Genomic DNA, 13,265 nt, shown 5'->3' with positions numbered 1-13,265 from the left:
CTAGGATGGTGGGGGGAGGGGAATGGACAGCAGGCAGTTAGTTCTCTGTTTGGTGTAATGAGGCCTGCCTCCCTGCTGTGTGAGGCTGAGTCTGAGCTCCCCTCCCCAGCACCACACCGTCCCAGTGGAGACTCAGCCAGCTGGATTTGTCTGCCATATTCACAGAAATCAATGCAATCCGGCTTGAAAGAAAATCAATAAGATGTGTCCATTTATGCTTCAGAGTGTAGGAAAGGAGCCTTAGGAGGGCCAGGCCTGCCAAACCAACACTAGAGGTTTAATAAGACTATTTTCATAAACGTCCCCCTCTACTTTTGCTGGGTCTGTGTGTGAGAGCGTCGGGGGGGATTTCATTTCAGTTTTTCTTCGTCACACGTCTCCTTTATCATGATTGTTTTGAGATATAGAATTATCCTCATGGTCATGGTCAACGTGAGGGTCTAGAAAACAGAAGTCCAACAACGTTGCGTGGAGGACAGCATAATGCTTTGATGAACAATCTATAGCAATCAAGACAGAGGTCATCCTGAAATACTGGGCTCGCTTTCTTCTGTATGCCGTTCTGCCGTCTGTCTTCTGTTTTCTAGGGAAGGACTCTGCTGTTCAGTGCTACGGCCCTCCTTAAAAAAACAGATGGAATCAATTCATGTGACTTTGGCTGAAATCATCCAGTCAGCTCATGAGTCACAGGGCTTGTATAGCTGCTGCATGCAGTAGGGGGAACTAACTAACACACAACACCACACTGACACAGTAAATCCCCCTGTCTGCCTGACTCCAGGCTCAGCCAGTTAACACGATGGCAGGCTGGGGGTCCTGCCCCACTGATCCCACTACAGACAGCTCTGGAGGTGTGATATGAGACAGGCAGGCCTCTGTCCGTGTCCCGTACCCATCCCACACACAACCTCTGGTAACGCACCATGTCAGTCATGGGCTCGCACCTCCGCTGAACAGTGTGAGCACTGTACATTTAAGACAAAGAAAGGTTGTCTCTGACACAGGGTGGCTAAACCAGGTGAAGGCAGGCAGCACCATACAGACCACATCCCAGGGGTGACAAAATTTGACATTTAATGTCGAAATAATTGTACTCATTCTTCATAGAAAAATAGAATATAGCGCTGCGTCACACTTTTTAATGTTGATATCCGTCTAATTGATGACTTTGTGTCACATCAACCCATTATGCATAATTTAGCATGGATCAACTCCAACATTAACATAATCACTCATTTGATATTCTGTATGGTATGACACTCCAGTGAGAGGCAGGCAGAGCCCCAGCCTTAGAGGGAGGGAGAGTCACCCAGTAGCTGGCTAACACATGTCACGTCCCCTCACACACGTCCCCTCACACACATCCCCTCACACACATCCCCTAGCACACATCCCCTCACACACATCCCCTACTCTGATGGGCCTGATATTAACATGTCAGCTTCTTATTCGTTTAACGCTGATGCTGGGAGTCCAGTGAACACTTTGTGTCTATGAGGTAGAACGTATTAATAAACATCTAACACACACACACACACACAAACATACACACACACACACTGACTGGAAGGTAAAGGGTATACAGCAAAGCCGCCTGCTCAGACGCTGCCGTTTGCAATCACTAAGCAGCTTTAGTGTCTCCTACCACAGTCCTGATTTAAAATTCATAAATGCTAATCCTTCATAATTTACAGTTTAAAAAGCAGCCCTGCTCGCAGGCCCTGTGGCCACAGCTCTGTCAGAGTAATTATACCAAGGAGCTTGGAATGGACTACTAGCAGACACTTTCAACAGTCAAGGAAATCCACCTCACTGGCACCAGACCCAATTACTCCAAATAACTAAACAGATTAGCAAGTCATTTTCCAGTTCAATCTGGACACAGTGGCCAAATCGCCACGTTACATAGTCAGGTGGATAAACAGCTTTAAAGTTGGGGCTTGCCTGGTTCTTACTAAGTGGACGATCTGCCAAGTAATTTTATTAGCCATTTTATTTAATATGAAGCCCGGGCGATTGTCTTTTACAAGGTGACCAGACTCTCTCTAGCGTCATGGGGGATTTGCTGCTCTTACTCATATTCGGTGACATCATACTATGTGTCTGCAAGCAAGCCGTGTCTGGGAGGATGGCTTTGTTAGGGAATATGACCAACACATTTCTCTTTGTCCTCGTGAGGGGAATATACATTGGTTCAGATTGAGATAATGTGTGATTCTTTCAACCAAGGTCACTAATAGAACCCATTTTCCAAATGGCCTGGTTTTCCAGTAACAGCCCGTGATAGTTCCACAACACTTTTGAATCATCTATAGAAGGACCCTGTTTTACATGCAGTGGCTCTCAGTTCTAAATGGTCCAATATCCTTAGAAATGCATAATTTAGTATCTCAAGTATTGATTCATCTTTCATCATGATATAAAGTTTGAATTATAGTGAGATGGAGGTGGAGTTGGGAAATATTCATTTGTGAGAATAATTCCAATAACCAAGGGAGATTACTTTTTCTGTTCAGAGCAAGCCAATGTCCATTCCACATCCAATATCCCACAGCCAATGTTATACAACATCAAAGGCTGTTGTTGATGCAGTATGAGGATCTGTTGTGCTTGCTACAATAGACAGTATAGGATATGTGCCAAAATGCAGTACATTAGATATGTAAGCACAGCATTTTAGTAGGAATGCCAGACAAAAACATTAACAATGATATTAAAAATATATATTGCGCTACGGGGAAATATGCCATGCAAGAATTTCAATATGAGCGGGGAGATGATTCAAGTTTATTCTTAAAGTCGTACTCCTACTGTAGCCAGGCTGAAGCTCCTATCACTGTACTCAGTCAATGAAGATCTGAGCTCCATCAATCATTCCATACACAGACAACAAATACAGTACAGGGCCTGTATTCATAAAGCATTTAAAAGCAGGAGTGCTGATCTGGGATCAGGTCCCCCCTGTCCATATCATCGTATTCATTATAATCTAAAAGGCAAAACTGTCCCTAGATCAGCATTCCTACTCTAAGACGCCCAGGTCCTTTCCTTGGAAGAGACAAAAAAAGGAAAACTCAGGGCTATGTCTCCCTTATGCGCAGCGCTAGAGGAAGTAGCCGGTGTACCTGAAGAGGCCTGAATCCTGATCACTTCATCAGCCTGACACTCATCTCTGAGTGGAACAATCAGGATTCTATTAGAGCGGATTAGGACTGGAGCGCCGGACCTCCTGTCACAAATCCAGCCTTTAAAGTTTCTCTCCACTCTGTCACAATCACCACACCACACAGCAGCACCTATCCCTTATAGTCACCTCCTCTTTCAGTAATAGAGAAAATTGCGTTTTGGGGGTCCACATACTGTATGTGGTGTACTCTGTTACATGAAAGCTATCTATTGCTACCTACATGTGTCACTGTAGGTGTCCTACGGCCTGCCTACAGAGGCTATACACTGAGTTTATCAAACGTTAGGAACACCTTCCCAATATTGAGCTGCATTCCCCCCTTTTTCCCTCAGAATAGTCTCTTTTGACCCCCCAGGCCTCCCCACTAGCCATCCTCTCTGTTACCCTCCCCAGCCCTCCCCTAGCCCCTGTCTCTGTTCACCTCCCAGCCCTCTCCACTAGCCACCGTCTCTGTTCACCTCCCCAGCCCTCCCTACCACTGTCTCTGGTGACCTCCCCAGCCCTTCTCTATAGCCACTGTCTCTGTTCACCTCCCCAGCCCTCCCTACTAGCCACTGTCTCTGGTGACCTCCCCAGCCCTTCTCTATAGCCACTGTCTCTGTTCACCTCCCCAGCCCTCCCCACTAGCCACTATCTCTGTTCATCTCCCTAGCCCTTCCAGGCCTCCCCACTAGCCTCCATCACAATGCATCCCTGTAATAGACTTAAACCACCTTCTAAATCAGCTCGCCCACAGAAGATGAATCCATCAATTCCACATTCATAAACACCATTTTTTGTTTCCTCCCTGTTCAATGAGAGAGATGACAGGGCATGTAAACTACCGCTCAGAGAATATGAGGTGACATGGTGGGTATATGAGACAGAGAAATGATGGAGGAAAAATAATGAGACAACACAGGAAGTCCAGTCTTCAACAGGGTTTGAAATGACCGGCTAACACTTTAAATACATATCAGAGACGCACAATATACCTGATATAAGAGATGAAACACTGTACCTATAACATGGGTTTCAGCAATCTGACATTGTTACAGAACAACCATCACATGAATATCAAATTGTAATTTTGTTTACAGCTATTTTCTTTGTTTTATTTTCTGTGCAGTGCTCAAGCTATCTGTGTTCTAACATGCAATCTCAGTGTGACAAAACACACAGACAGTATATCTCCCCAAAACACATTATGGCCTCTAATGCGGCAGGTTTGCTGTGCAGCAATTCCACAACCAAATAGCTCACTGAGTGATAGCGGTTTCATCATAACACAAACAAATCAAGTGCAACAAGCCTCCCTGTACTTTCCAGGGCTGTTCATAAAATAGATATTTCACCTGTTTTAATTTAGGTGTTCAACAAAGAGACAGAGAGATGGAAAGAGGGAAAGAGAGAGGAGGGAGGGAGAGAGAGAGAAAGAGAGAAAGAGGGAGAGAGAAATAAAGGTGTACAGAATAAGGTGTAGAGTGTAGAGAGTGACAAATACAGAGAAAGAAAAATGGAAGAGAACTTCAGTGGATGTTAATTTTTTTACTTACTTTAGTTGTGTGCTGAGGTCTGATGTCTGTGTAGTTCAATTATGAGAAATACAATCTAATTAAAACAACAATACAGATTTTTTTTTTAAATCCCCCAGGCATGGGTCTTATACATTCCAGCTGGAAGCAACACAATATTTCTAAGTTACTTTTATTTTTTTAACCCACAACAATGGCCAGAGTAAAATTCAAATCTAATCCGAGCTCTCACCAGTCTTTATGACCTGAGATTTATGGAGTGGTGGTGGGTATTATATTGTCTGTGGGCTGCCAGTGAAAACAGTGTGAGGGAGATGTTGGTGTTTGGAAACTCACCAGAGAGGATCAGGTTACTGCTCTGGTCGTCTCAACAATCTGACAAACCCTGGGTGTGAATACACACATAACACCCAAATCACCAGCCAACACTCACTATGTGGTACTGCGAGCTATGAGGCCATGTCCCCCCACACACAACATGATAGCACACAGAGTATTCTGCAAAGGAAAGTCCAAAATCAAAACTCTATAAAGTTATGCATTTCCTCCATTTTGACCATTTTCAAACATGTTCTATTTCCTGTACATGTCCTGTGACATGACAAAGAGGCATTGAAGTAACTAGGGCAGCACCCCAAATGGTACCTTATTCTCTATATAGTTGCACTACCTTTGACCAGGGCCCATAGGACTATATATACAGTTGAAGTCGGAAGTTTACATACACCTTAGCCAAATACATTTAAACTCCGTTTTTCACAGTTCCTGACATTTACTCCAAGTAAATAATCCCTGTCTTAGGTCAGTTAGGATCACTACTTTATTTTAAGAATGTGAAATGTCAGAATAATAGTTGAGAGAATGATTTATTTCAGCTTTTATTTCTTTCATCACATTCCCAGTGGGTCAGCAGTGTACATACACTCAATTAGTATTTGGTAGCATTGCCTTTAAATTGTTTAACTTGGGTCAAACGTTTCAGGTAGCCTTCCACAAGCTTCCCACAATAAGTTGGGTGAATTGTGGCCCATTCCTCCTGACAGAGCTGGTGTAACTGAGTCAGGTTTGTAGGCCTCCTTGCTCGCACACGCTTTTTCAGTTCTGCCCGCAAATTTTCTATAGGATTGAGGTCAGGGCTTTGTGATGGCCACTCCAATACCTTGACTTTGTTGTCCTTAGCCATTTCGCCACAACTTTGGAAGTATGCTTGGGGTCATTGTCGATTTGGAAGACCTATTTGCAACCAAGCTTTAACTTCCTGACTAATGTCTTGAGATGTTGCTTCATTATATCCACATAATTCTCCTACCTCATGATGTCATCTATTTTGTGAAGTGCACCAGTCCCTCCTGCAGCAAAGCACCCCCACAACATGATGCTGCCACCCCCGTGCTTCACGGTTGGGATGGTGTTCTTCGGCTTCCAAGCCTCCCACTTTTTCCTCCTAACATAACGATGGTCATTATTGCCAAACAGTTCTATTTTTGTTTCATCAGACCATAGACATTTCTCCAAAAAGTACGATCTTTGTACCCATGTGAAGTTGCAATCCGGCGTCTGTCTTTTTATGGCGGTTTTGGAGCAGTGGCTTCTTCCTTGCTGAGCGACCTTTCAGGTTATGTCGATATAGGACTCGTTTTACTGTGGATATAGATACATTTGTACCTGTTTCCTCCAGCATCTTCACAAGGTCCTTTGCTGTTGTTCTGGGATTGATTTGCACTTCTCGCACCAAAGTACGTTCATCTCTAGGAGACAGAACGTGTCGCCTTCCTGAGTGGTATGACGGCTGTGTGGTCCCATAGTGTTTATACTTGCGTACTACTGTTTGTACAGATGAACGTGGTACCTTCAGGCGTTTGGAAATTGCTCCCATGGATGAACCAGACATGTGGAGGTCTACAATTTTTGTGGAGGTCTACAATCAGGTCTTGGCTGATTTATTTAGATTTTCTCATGATGTCAAGCAAAGAGGCACTGAGTTTGAAGGTATGCCTTGAAATACATCCACAGGTACACTTCCAGCTGACTCAAATTATGTCAATTAGCATATCAGAGGCTTCTAAAGCCATGACATAATTTTCTGGAATTTTCCAAGCTGTTTAAAGGCACAGTCTACTCTGACCCACTGGAATTGTGATACAGTGAAATAATAAGTGAAATAATCTGTCTGTAAACAATTGTTGGAAAAATGACTTGTGTCATGCACAAAGTAGATGTCCTAACCGACTTGCCAAAACTACAGTTTGTTAACAAGAAATTTGTGGAGTAGTTGAAAAACGAATTTTAATGACTCTAACCTAAGTGTATGTAAACTTCCGACTTCAACTGTATATAGGACTATATAGGGAATAGGGTGATGGTTATGTAAGGACCAGAACCATCTGTATGTTGTTTCCACAGTAACCAATGGAGCGGTATGAGGAAGAAGAAGAATACGAAGAAGAAAAAAAAATGAAGAAGAAGAAGGTGTGCAAGGTAATGAAGACAGAACCCAAGGCAGCTAAATCCGGTCCCTGTCCCTCCTCCTCCTCCCCCCTGATTCATTGTATCTCCTGTGAATTTGTAATCGACCCCTCGGTAATAGAAAAAGGGGAAATTGAGATTAATTTCAATAAAAGCGATTGGTTCTTGTTGTGTAGACAATACGAGCTACGTTCATGTTTGCACAACACTCTCGTCCCAGGCTCAGATGAATGCAGTCTAACTATCTTGCCTGTGAGGACGTCTCTCTCTCTCTCTCTCTCTCTCTCTCTCTCTCTCTCTCTCTCTCTCTCTCTCTCTCTCTCTCTCTCTCTCTCTCTCTCTCTCTCTCTCTCTCTCTCTCTCTCTCTCTCTCTCTCTCTCTCTCTCTCTCTCTCTCTCTCTCTCTCTCTCTCTCTCTCTCTCTCTGGTTAATGTTGTCTCAGGTCTACAGCTATAGAGTGCCTGAAGATGCTCCTGCCCTCGTCTGTCAATTTTGATCACATGACTACCAGCAGCACCCACTCTCTCAACACATCAAAGTTACCTGGCTGCAGTGGAAATGTGATTGGGCTACGGTGTTTAAAATTAAGTATGGCACCATTTGGCACACAATCCAAAGCTGCACAGTGTGTCCCTCATAACTTCATTAGTCTATCTCTTTAGGAAGACAGACTTATTGCTGGCTTTAATTTACTGCTCCATAGTGAAGTGCAGCCTCTTTGATGATAAGAGAGGGGAAAACGCAGTGATAAGATGGAATGGAGAACAGTGTGAGGCCGGTGTGTGGGAGCCAGTGGCGGTATAATTGGATGGAGGAACCCTGTTGCACAAAGCGTCCTTCTCTGAGAGTGCTAAGACATTATGAAAACCTCCTGCGTTGCTTCTAGTTGATTCAATTAATTAATTTTTTTGCTAAACTGATGGAAATACTGCCTCTTTTCCAATAAAAGCCAGACAGCTTTAGCACTGTGTGTCACGGCTTGCAGTCCTCAACCCAGCGGAATTAATCGTGGATGGATTTCACCCCCGTAGCTCCAACATGGCCTCGGCGGGACGGACAGAAATCACCTTCTCCTCGGTAGCCCCGACCCGGGTGCCAGGGAGGGTCAAGTGCTCTCATTCAGTGGTTATGATTTCCCTCTCACGTGCCTGTTGCCAGGCCCTTTGTTCTGACCATGGTGTCCAGCGCTGACCACCACGGCTGAGTCAAAACATGGGCACAGAGAGTGGGCAGTGTAGCAGCAGAGGGGAGAGATTGAACAATGTGTCAGGCGCTTAAAATGAATTAAAGTGCAGCACAGGGCCATGGAAATGTCTCTTTGTGTGAGGCCCTAATCAGTTGGAAACAAGGGAGGGAGAGGAGAAAAAAAGCTTTCATTCCTGTAACTAATCATTTGCGGTTTCCCAATGCAGCCAGCCAGTGCCAAAGGCAGAGACTAATAAACTATGAGGCTGTGTAGATTTATAAATGATTAATTAAGGGGGCTCTCATGGGAGCTGCAACCGCTATAAGCAAAAATATTAATTAGTTGAGACGAGACTTAAACTAACAGGAAAACATTCCAACCATGTTGGAGAGAGCACAAGGGGCACAGCTTGTTTGACTCTGGCTCGACAGAGAGGGCCCTCGTCACAGCAGCACTACAGGGGGCTGCCCTGGGTTCTGGAGGCAGAGAGATGAAGAGTGTCACATAGACGCACTGGTCCTCCACACTCCTCCGTGAGGAGGATATCACGGATAGGCGACTGGCAGAGGGAGCTGAGGTGTTCTCCACCACCTCAAGGAGTTACTACCCCACCTCCTCCACCCCCACGTCCCCCTCGTCTCCCTGGTTCTCCAACCCGACGCCAGCCCTTCAGGGAGGCCTCTAAAGCCTTTATCCCCCTGCTCTTTTCATGAATGTCAAGATGTTGAGAGTAAAGTCCAGCAGATTAAACTAGAGGCGTTCAGTGTATCTTCCTTCTAATGAAAGAACTGGGTAATTACACTGTGGATCTTGATGATGTCACGCTGCTGGTCAGGTTTGGCACACAGCACTCAGCCTCTTCCACTGTCCAACTCTCTCCACACCTCAGTTATGTATTACCTTAGCTGATATTATCTTACTGAGAGGGCCTTCCATATGAGGGGAGCTGTTACAAAAACCCTCTGGCAGTGTGCTGGTGCAATTACTACAGCGATGCTCCGTAGAGCTCATATCCAACTTTCCATGACCAATATCAGTTCTGATCTAATGAGGCTAACTGTGGATCCATCATACCCAGTCTCTGTCACCTGCAATGTCCTCAGCCAACCCACTGTTAGATGGCAGCAAAGTCAGCCAATAAATCCTCGGGTGACTCTGACTATAGGCCCCTACAGTCTTTAGTAGAACATTCTGTGTGTTCAGCTACAGTATGTTCTGGTCTTAGGCAGTGGGTAGAAGATGCCATTCTCGTTGTTAGACTAGTGGGCAAGGATGGGTTTCCAAGAAAGCAGCTGCTGAAAAATTAGCAAGAAAGAAAAAACATCACTTTTTTTGGCAGACGTGCAGAGCCCCGTATTAGGCTTCTTTGGAAATCCAATACTCTCCCATTTGGAACAACACATCAAGTTACACTGACATCCCCCTCCAGTCGGCATTCTGCTAGATAATGTGTTTAACCGCAACATGTTTCCATGTAGAACAGAAGAAAAACTAAATGAAAAATAACTTCAGAGATATTAATCATACTTTCCAGATTTGTTTTTGAAATTGGAGAGGGAAAAAAACAGGCAATAAAAATGGTCACCAAGCCAACACTGGGCAACAAGCATAAAATACAATTATGGAAATATGAATTTATTTGAAAAGCTCATGCATCCTTTAGACGGCTTTGTTGATGCAAGCCAAAATCTTTGGAAGCACATAAACCATAATGCCAACTCAAATATTATCACAGTCAGTAAAAATGTGATCAGTCCTGTGGGACAAATAAGGCAAGCAATTTTATTTATGAGAGGCTAGATAATCAAGGCACCTATGTAGCTAACAGAACATGGGAGTCCTGCTGGAGATCTGGCTATGCCTTTTCTGCAGAATCGATGGCTGAAAACCTCCAAATGTGAATCTCGACTTTGGTTTCATGTCCAGGTTAAAGAGTTGTGGCCTTCTCTGTTTTTCATGTTTTCACCATCCAGCAAGCAGATGAAGAGCGCGGGAGATGAAGAATGAGGGCCGGGGCCTGGGCAGAGCCTTAAAGAAAGGCAGCAGAGGAGCCGCAGCAGACATTTATAAGCCCTCCTAATTGACTCACTGGAGGGCCAGGCTCCGGTGGCAGCAGAGAGGTGCTTCTGAAGCCAATGTTCTTGGTAACCAGTGCCGAGGAGGAATATATGTTTTTTTTACATCTTAAATAAATATTTCTTTAAACTGTCAATGGCACACAGGCAGGCGGTGCATGTGGCCCTTTCATGTCACTGTGGTGTTTGGGTGGGTAGGTGGGTGGGGGGTTTGGAAGTGCCACTGAAGATGGGTGGTAGCAAGGTTAAAAAGACCCCTGTTCGAAAGAGAGGCGAAAAGCTGTGCCCTTTTTCTATTAGGCAGGTTGAGTGTGCCCGGCAGGATCGGGCGAAGCTTGACAACAATTAGTGGTGTGGGTTTGAGAGGTGACAGGCCAGGCACTAGCCATCACACCCCTCCTGTCTCCCAGTGATCAGGCCCATCACAGGGCCATCGCTGTTCCTCCAGACAGGACTGATGTTCAAAGGCAACGTCCGCTGCTATAAAACAGTCAAGTCCTCATATTGTATTCAGGGCAATAATAGTAGCAGACACAGTAATGTCATCATACATGTCTTGGGCAATCTAGGAGGCTCAGGCATAACGTTCCTAACTCTTGCAATGCCAGTGTCTTTCAATTATGGCCAGGATGTACTATTACATACAATAAATATATTGCACTGGTGTCTTTATTTCTAACAATACCCATTCGCTTACCAACTTTTATGATTAGAGGGAAGATTAGGACCACTGCTTTTAATTGTGACAGAAAGAGGAAGTGAGAATCACACGCAGACTGGCTGTGATATGAAACAGGCGATACGACACCCACAAACATAATCCTATTCATTCTTCACAACATCGACACTCAATCAAAGCTTCCAGGGGTTACAAGGAGGGAAAGATGGAGTCACTGCTTGAACAGTAGAACCAGATGAGATTCAACAGTTCCATGTACTAATTACCTGTGTACACGTATACAACTGGCTTTTGTTACTGCTCTGAATGATGGCTTGACATGCAGACAGAACAAGCTACTTCTAATCTACTGGAATCTACCAGACAGAAGCAAGGAGATTAATATTAGTATTACCAATGTTACACCAGCAATCTTTTTTGTCACGCTTTAGGTAGACTGTCAGGCTGCTGAAATTCATATTACACCTAGCCTTCAACCCATTTGTGGGGTCAACCCATCTTGATTGGACTGATGTTTTCCTAGGGTAGATGTTTTTCTCCAGTATAACGGTATATCTTTTATTGATAACACTCCTAAAAGTTTTCAAAGCTGCTTTTGAAAGCTACAAATAATCAGAACTTGACTCAGTGAATTCTCCCAAACGTATTGAACGAAGCTGATGTTTTTGCTACAGTATCTTGTGGCCAAGTTTCTTTTATTCATTTGGTAGAAGTCAGGGTGTATTGGTGTATCAAAGGGCTGTTAAATTGGTCCCTCTGTTGGCTCTCACAGCTGAATGTGTTAAATGTATTGCTGCAGCATTAATTGACTTCACCAATCTCCACACTGCTTTTCATTAAGCGAGAGGCTGGAATGGGACGATGTAAGTCCCAAACAACTTCCTCCACTGAGCCAAAAGTTCACACTACACTGATTGTAAATGTTATATTTTTTCTTTAATTGTAGGTAGAACCAAATGACTTGACGAACTAAAAACAAATCCAGGCAATAATTGAAATGTAGCATGAAATTACCCTATGCAAATAACAAGCTGCCATGACATGAACACATTCTCTCCCTCTTCCAGTAACAGAGACCTACACCCACACACAATAACACAGGTGTGAGCTTACATATGCACGCACACACACACACACACACACACACACACACACACACACACACACACACACACACACACACACACACACACACACACACACACACACACACACACACACACAATGGGGGAGAGACCTTTGAGGGTTTCACAACTGCACATTTATCCTCAAAATTAAAAATGGTGATTGATCCGTGGAATATTAACGGTCAGCAGTGTTTTTCATTAAGTTGTGAAGCGAGGCATACTGAAAGAACAAAGGGAACAGGGAGGGAAAAACAGAGCTTTATTTAATGTTGATCTGTATTGTGAATAACCCCGGAGAGAAATGTAAATACTACACTCCAATAATACAACAGCACACTAATCATATTTACAAACTATATTAAATCTGTCTATTGTGTTTGCCTTGCTAAGGATTGGCTCCCATGTAATTGTCATTGTAACCAATGTTGGCGGATGGGAAAATTTAACTGCAGTGATATAAGGTGACTGGTAGGCTTATTATTACTATATTATTACCCAGTATATGTTTATTAAAACAATTTATCATGCAGAACAGGACTGAGGGAATGGAAACATTAAATTCTGCTCCACTCTGGCCGAAGAAAAAGGAATGGTGGGAAGGCCTGGGCTGACACCAGAGAGGTGCGTAATAACCCACTGCTTCATTTCATTTGCCAATCATTTCCTGTTGGGCCCTCGCCATTAAACATACATGTTGGGGATTATTGAAATGTTTGAATATTATTGAAATGATTGAAATAGCCCAACGACAGCCAACATACCCTCTTAGTCAGGGGGTGTGTAGCTGTCACGTCCTGACCAGTAAAGGGGTTATTTGTTATTATAGTTTGGTTAGGACGTGGCAGGGGGTATTTGTTTAGAGTGTTTCGGAGTTTGTTGGGCTATGTGTTTATGTAGAGGGGTGTTTGTTTAGAGTGTTCCGGGGTTTTTGAATATGTTCTATGTTAGTATATTTCTATGTTCTGGTCTAGTCTTTCTAGTTCTATGTTTAGGGTTATTGGTTTGACCTTCAATTGGAGGCAGCTGTTCT

Source organism: Salmo salar, chromosome ssa26, assembly GCF_905237065.1.
Source record: "Salmo salar chromosome ssa26, Ssal_v3.1, whole genome shotgun sequence".
Lineage (NCBI taxonomy): Eukaryota > Metazoa > Chordata > Actinopteri > Salmoniformes > Salmonidae > Salmo > Salmo salar.
This window is presented reverse-complemented; position numbering follows the sequence as displayed.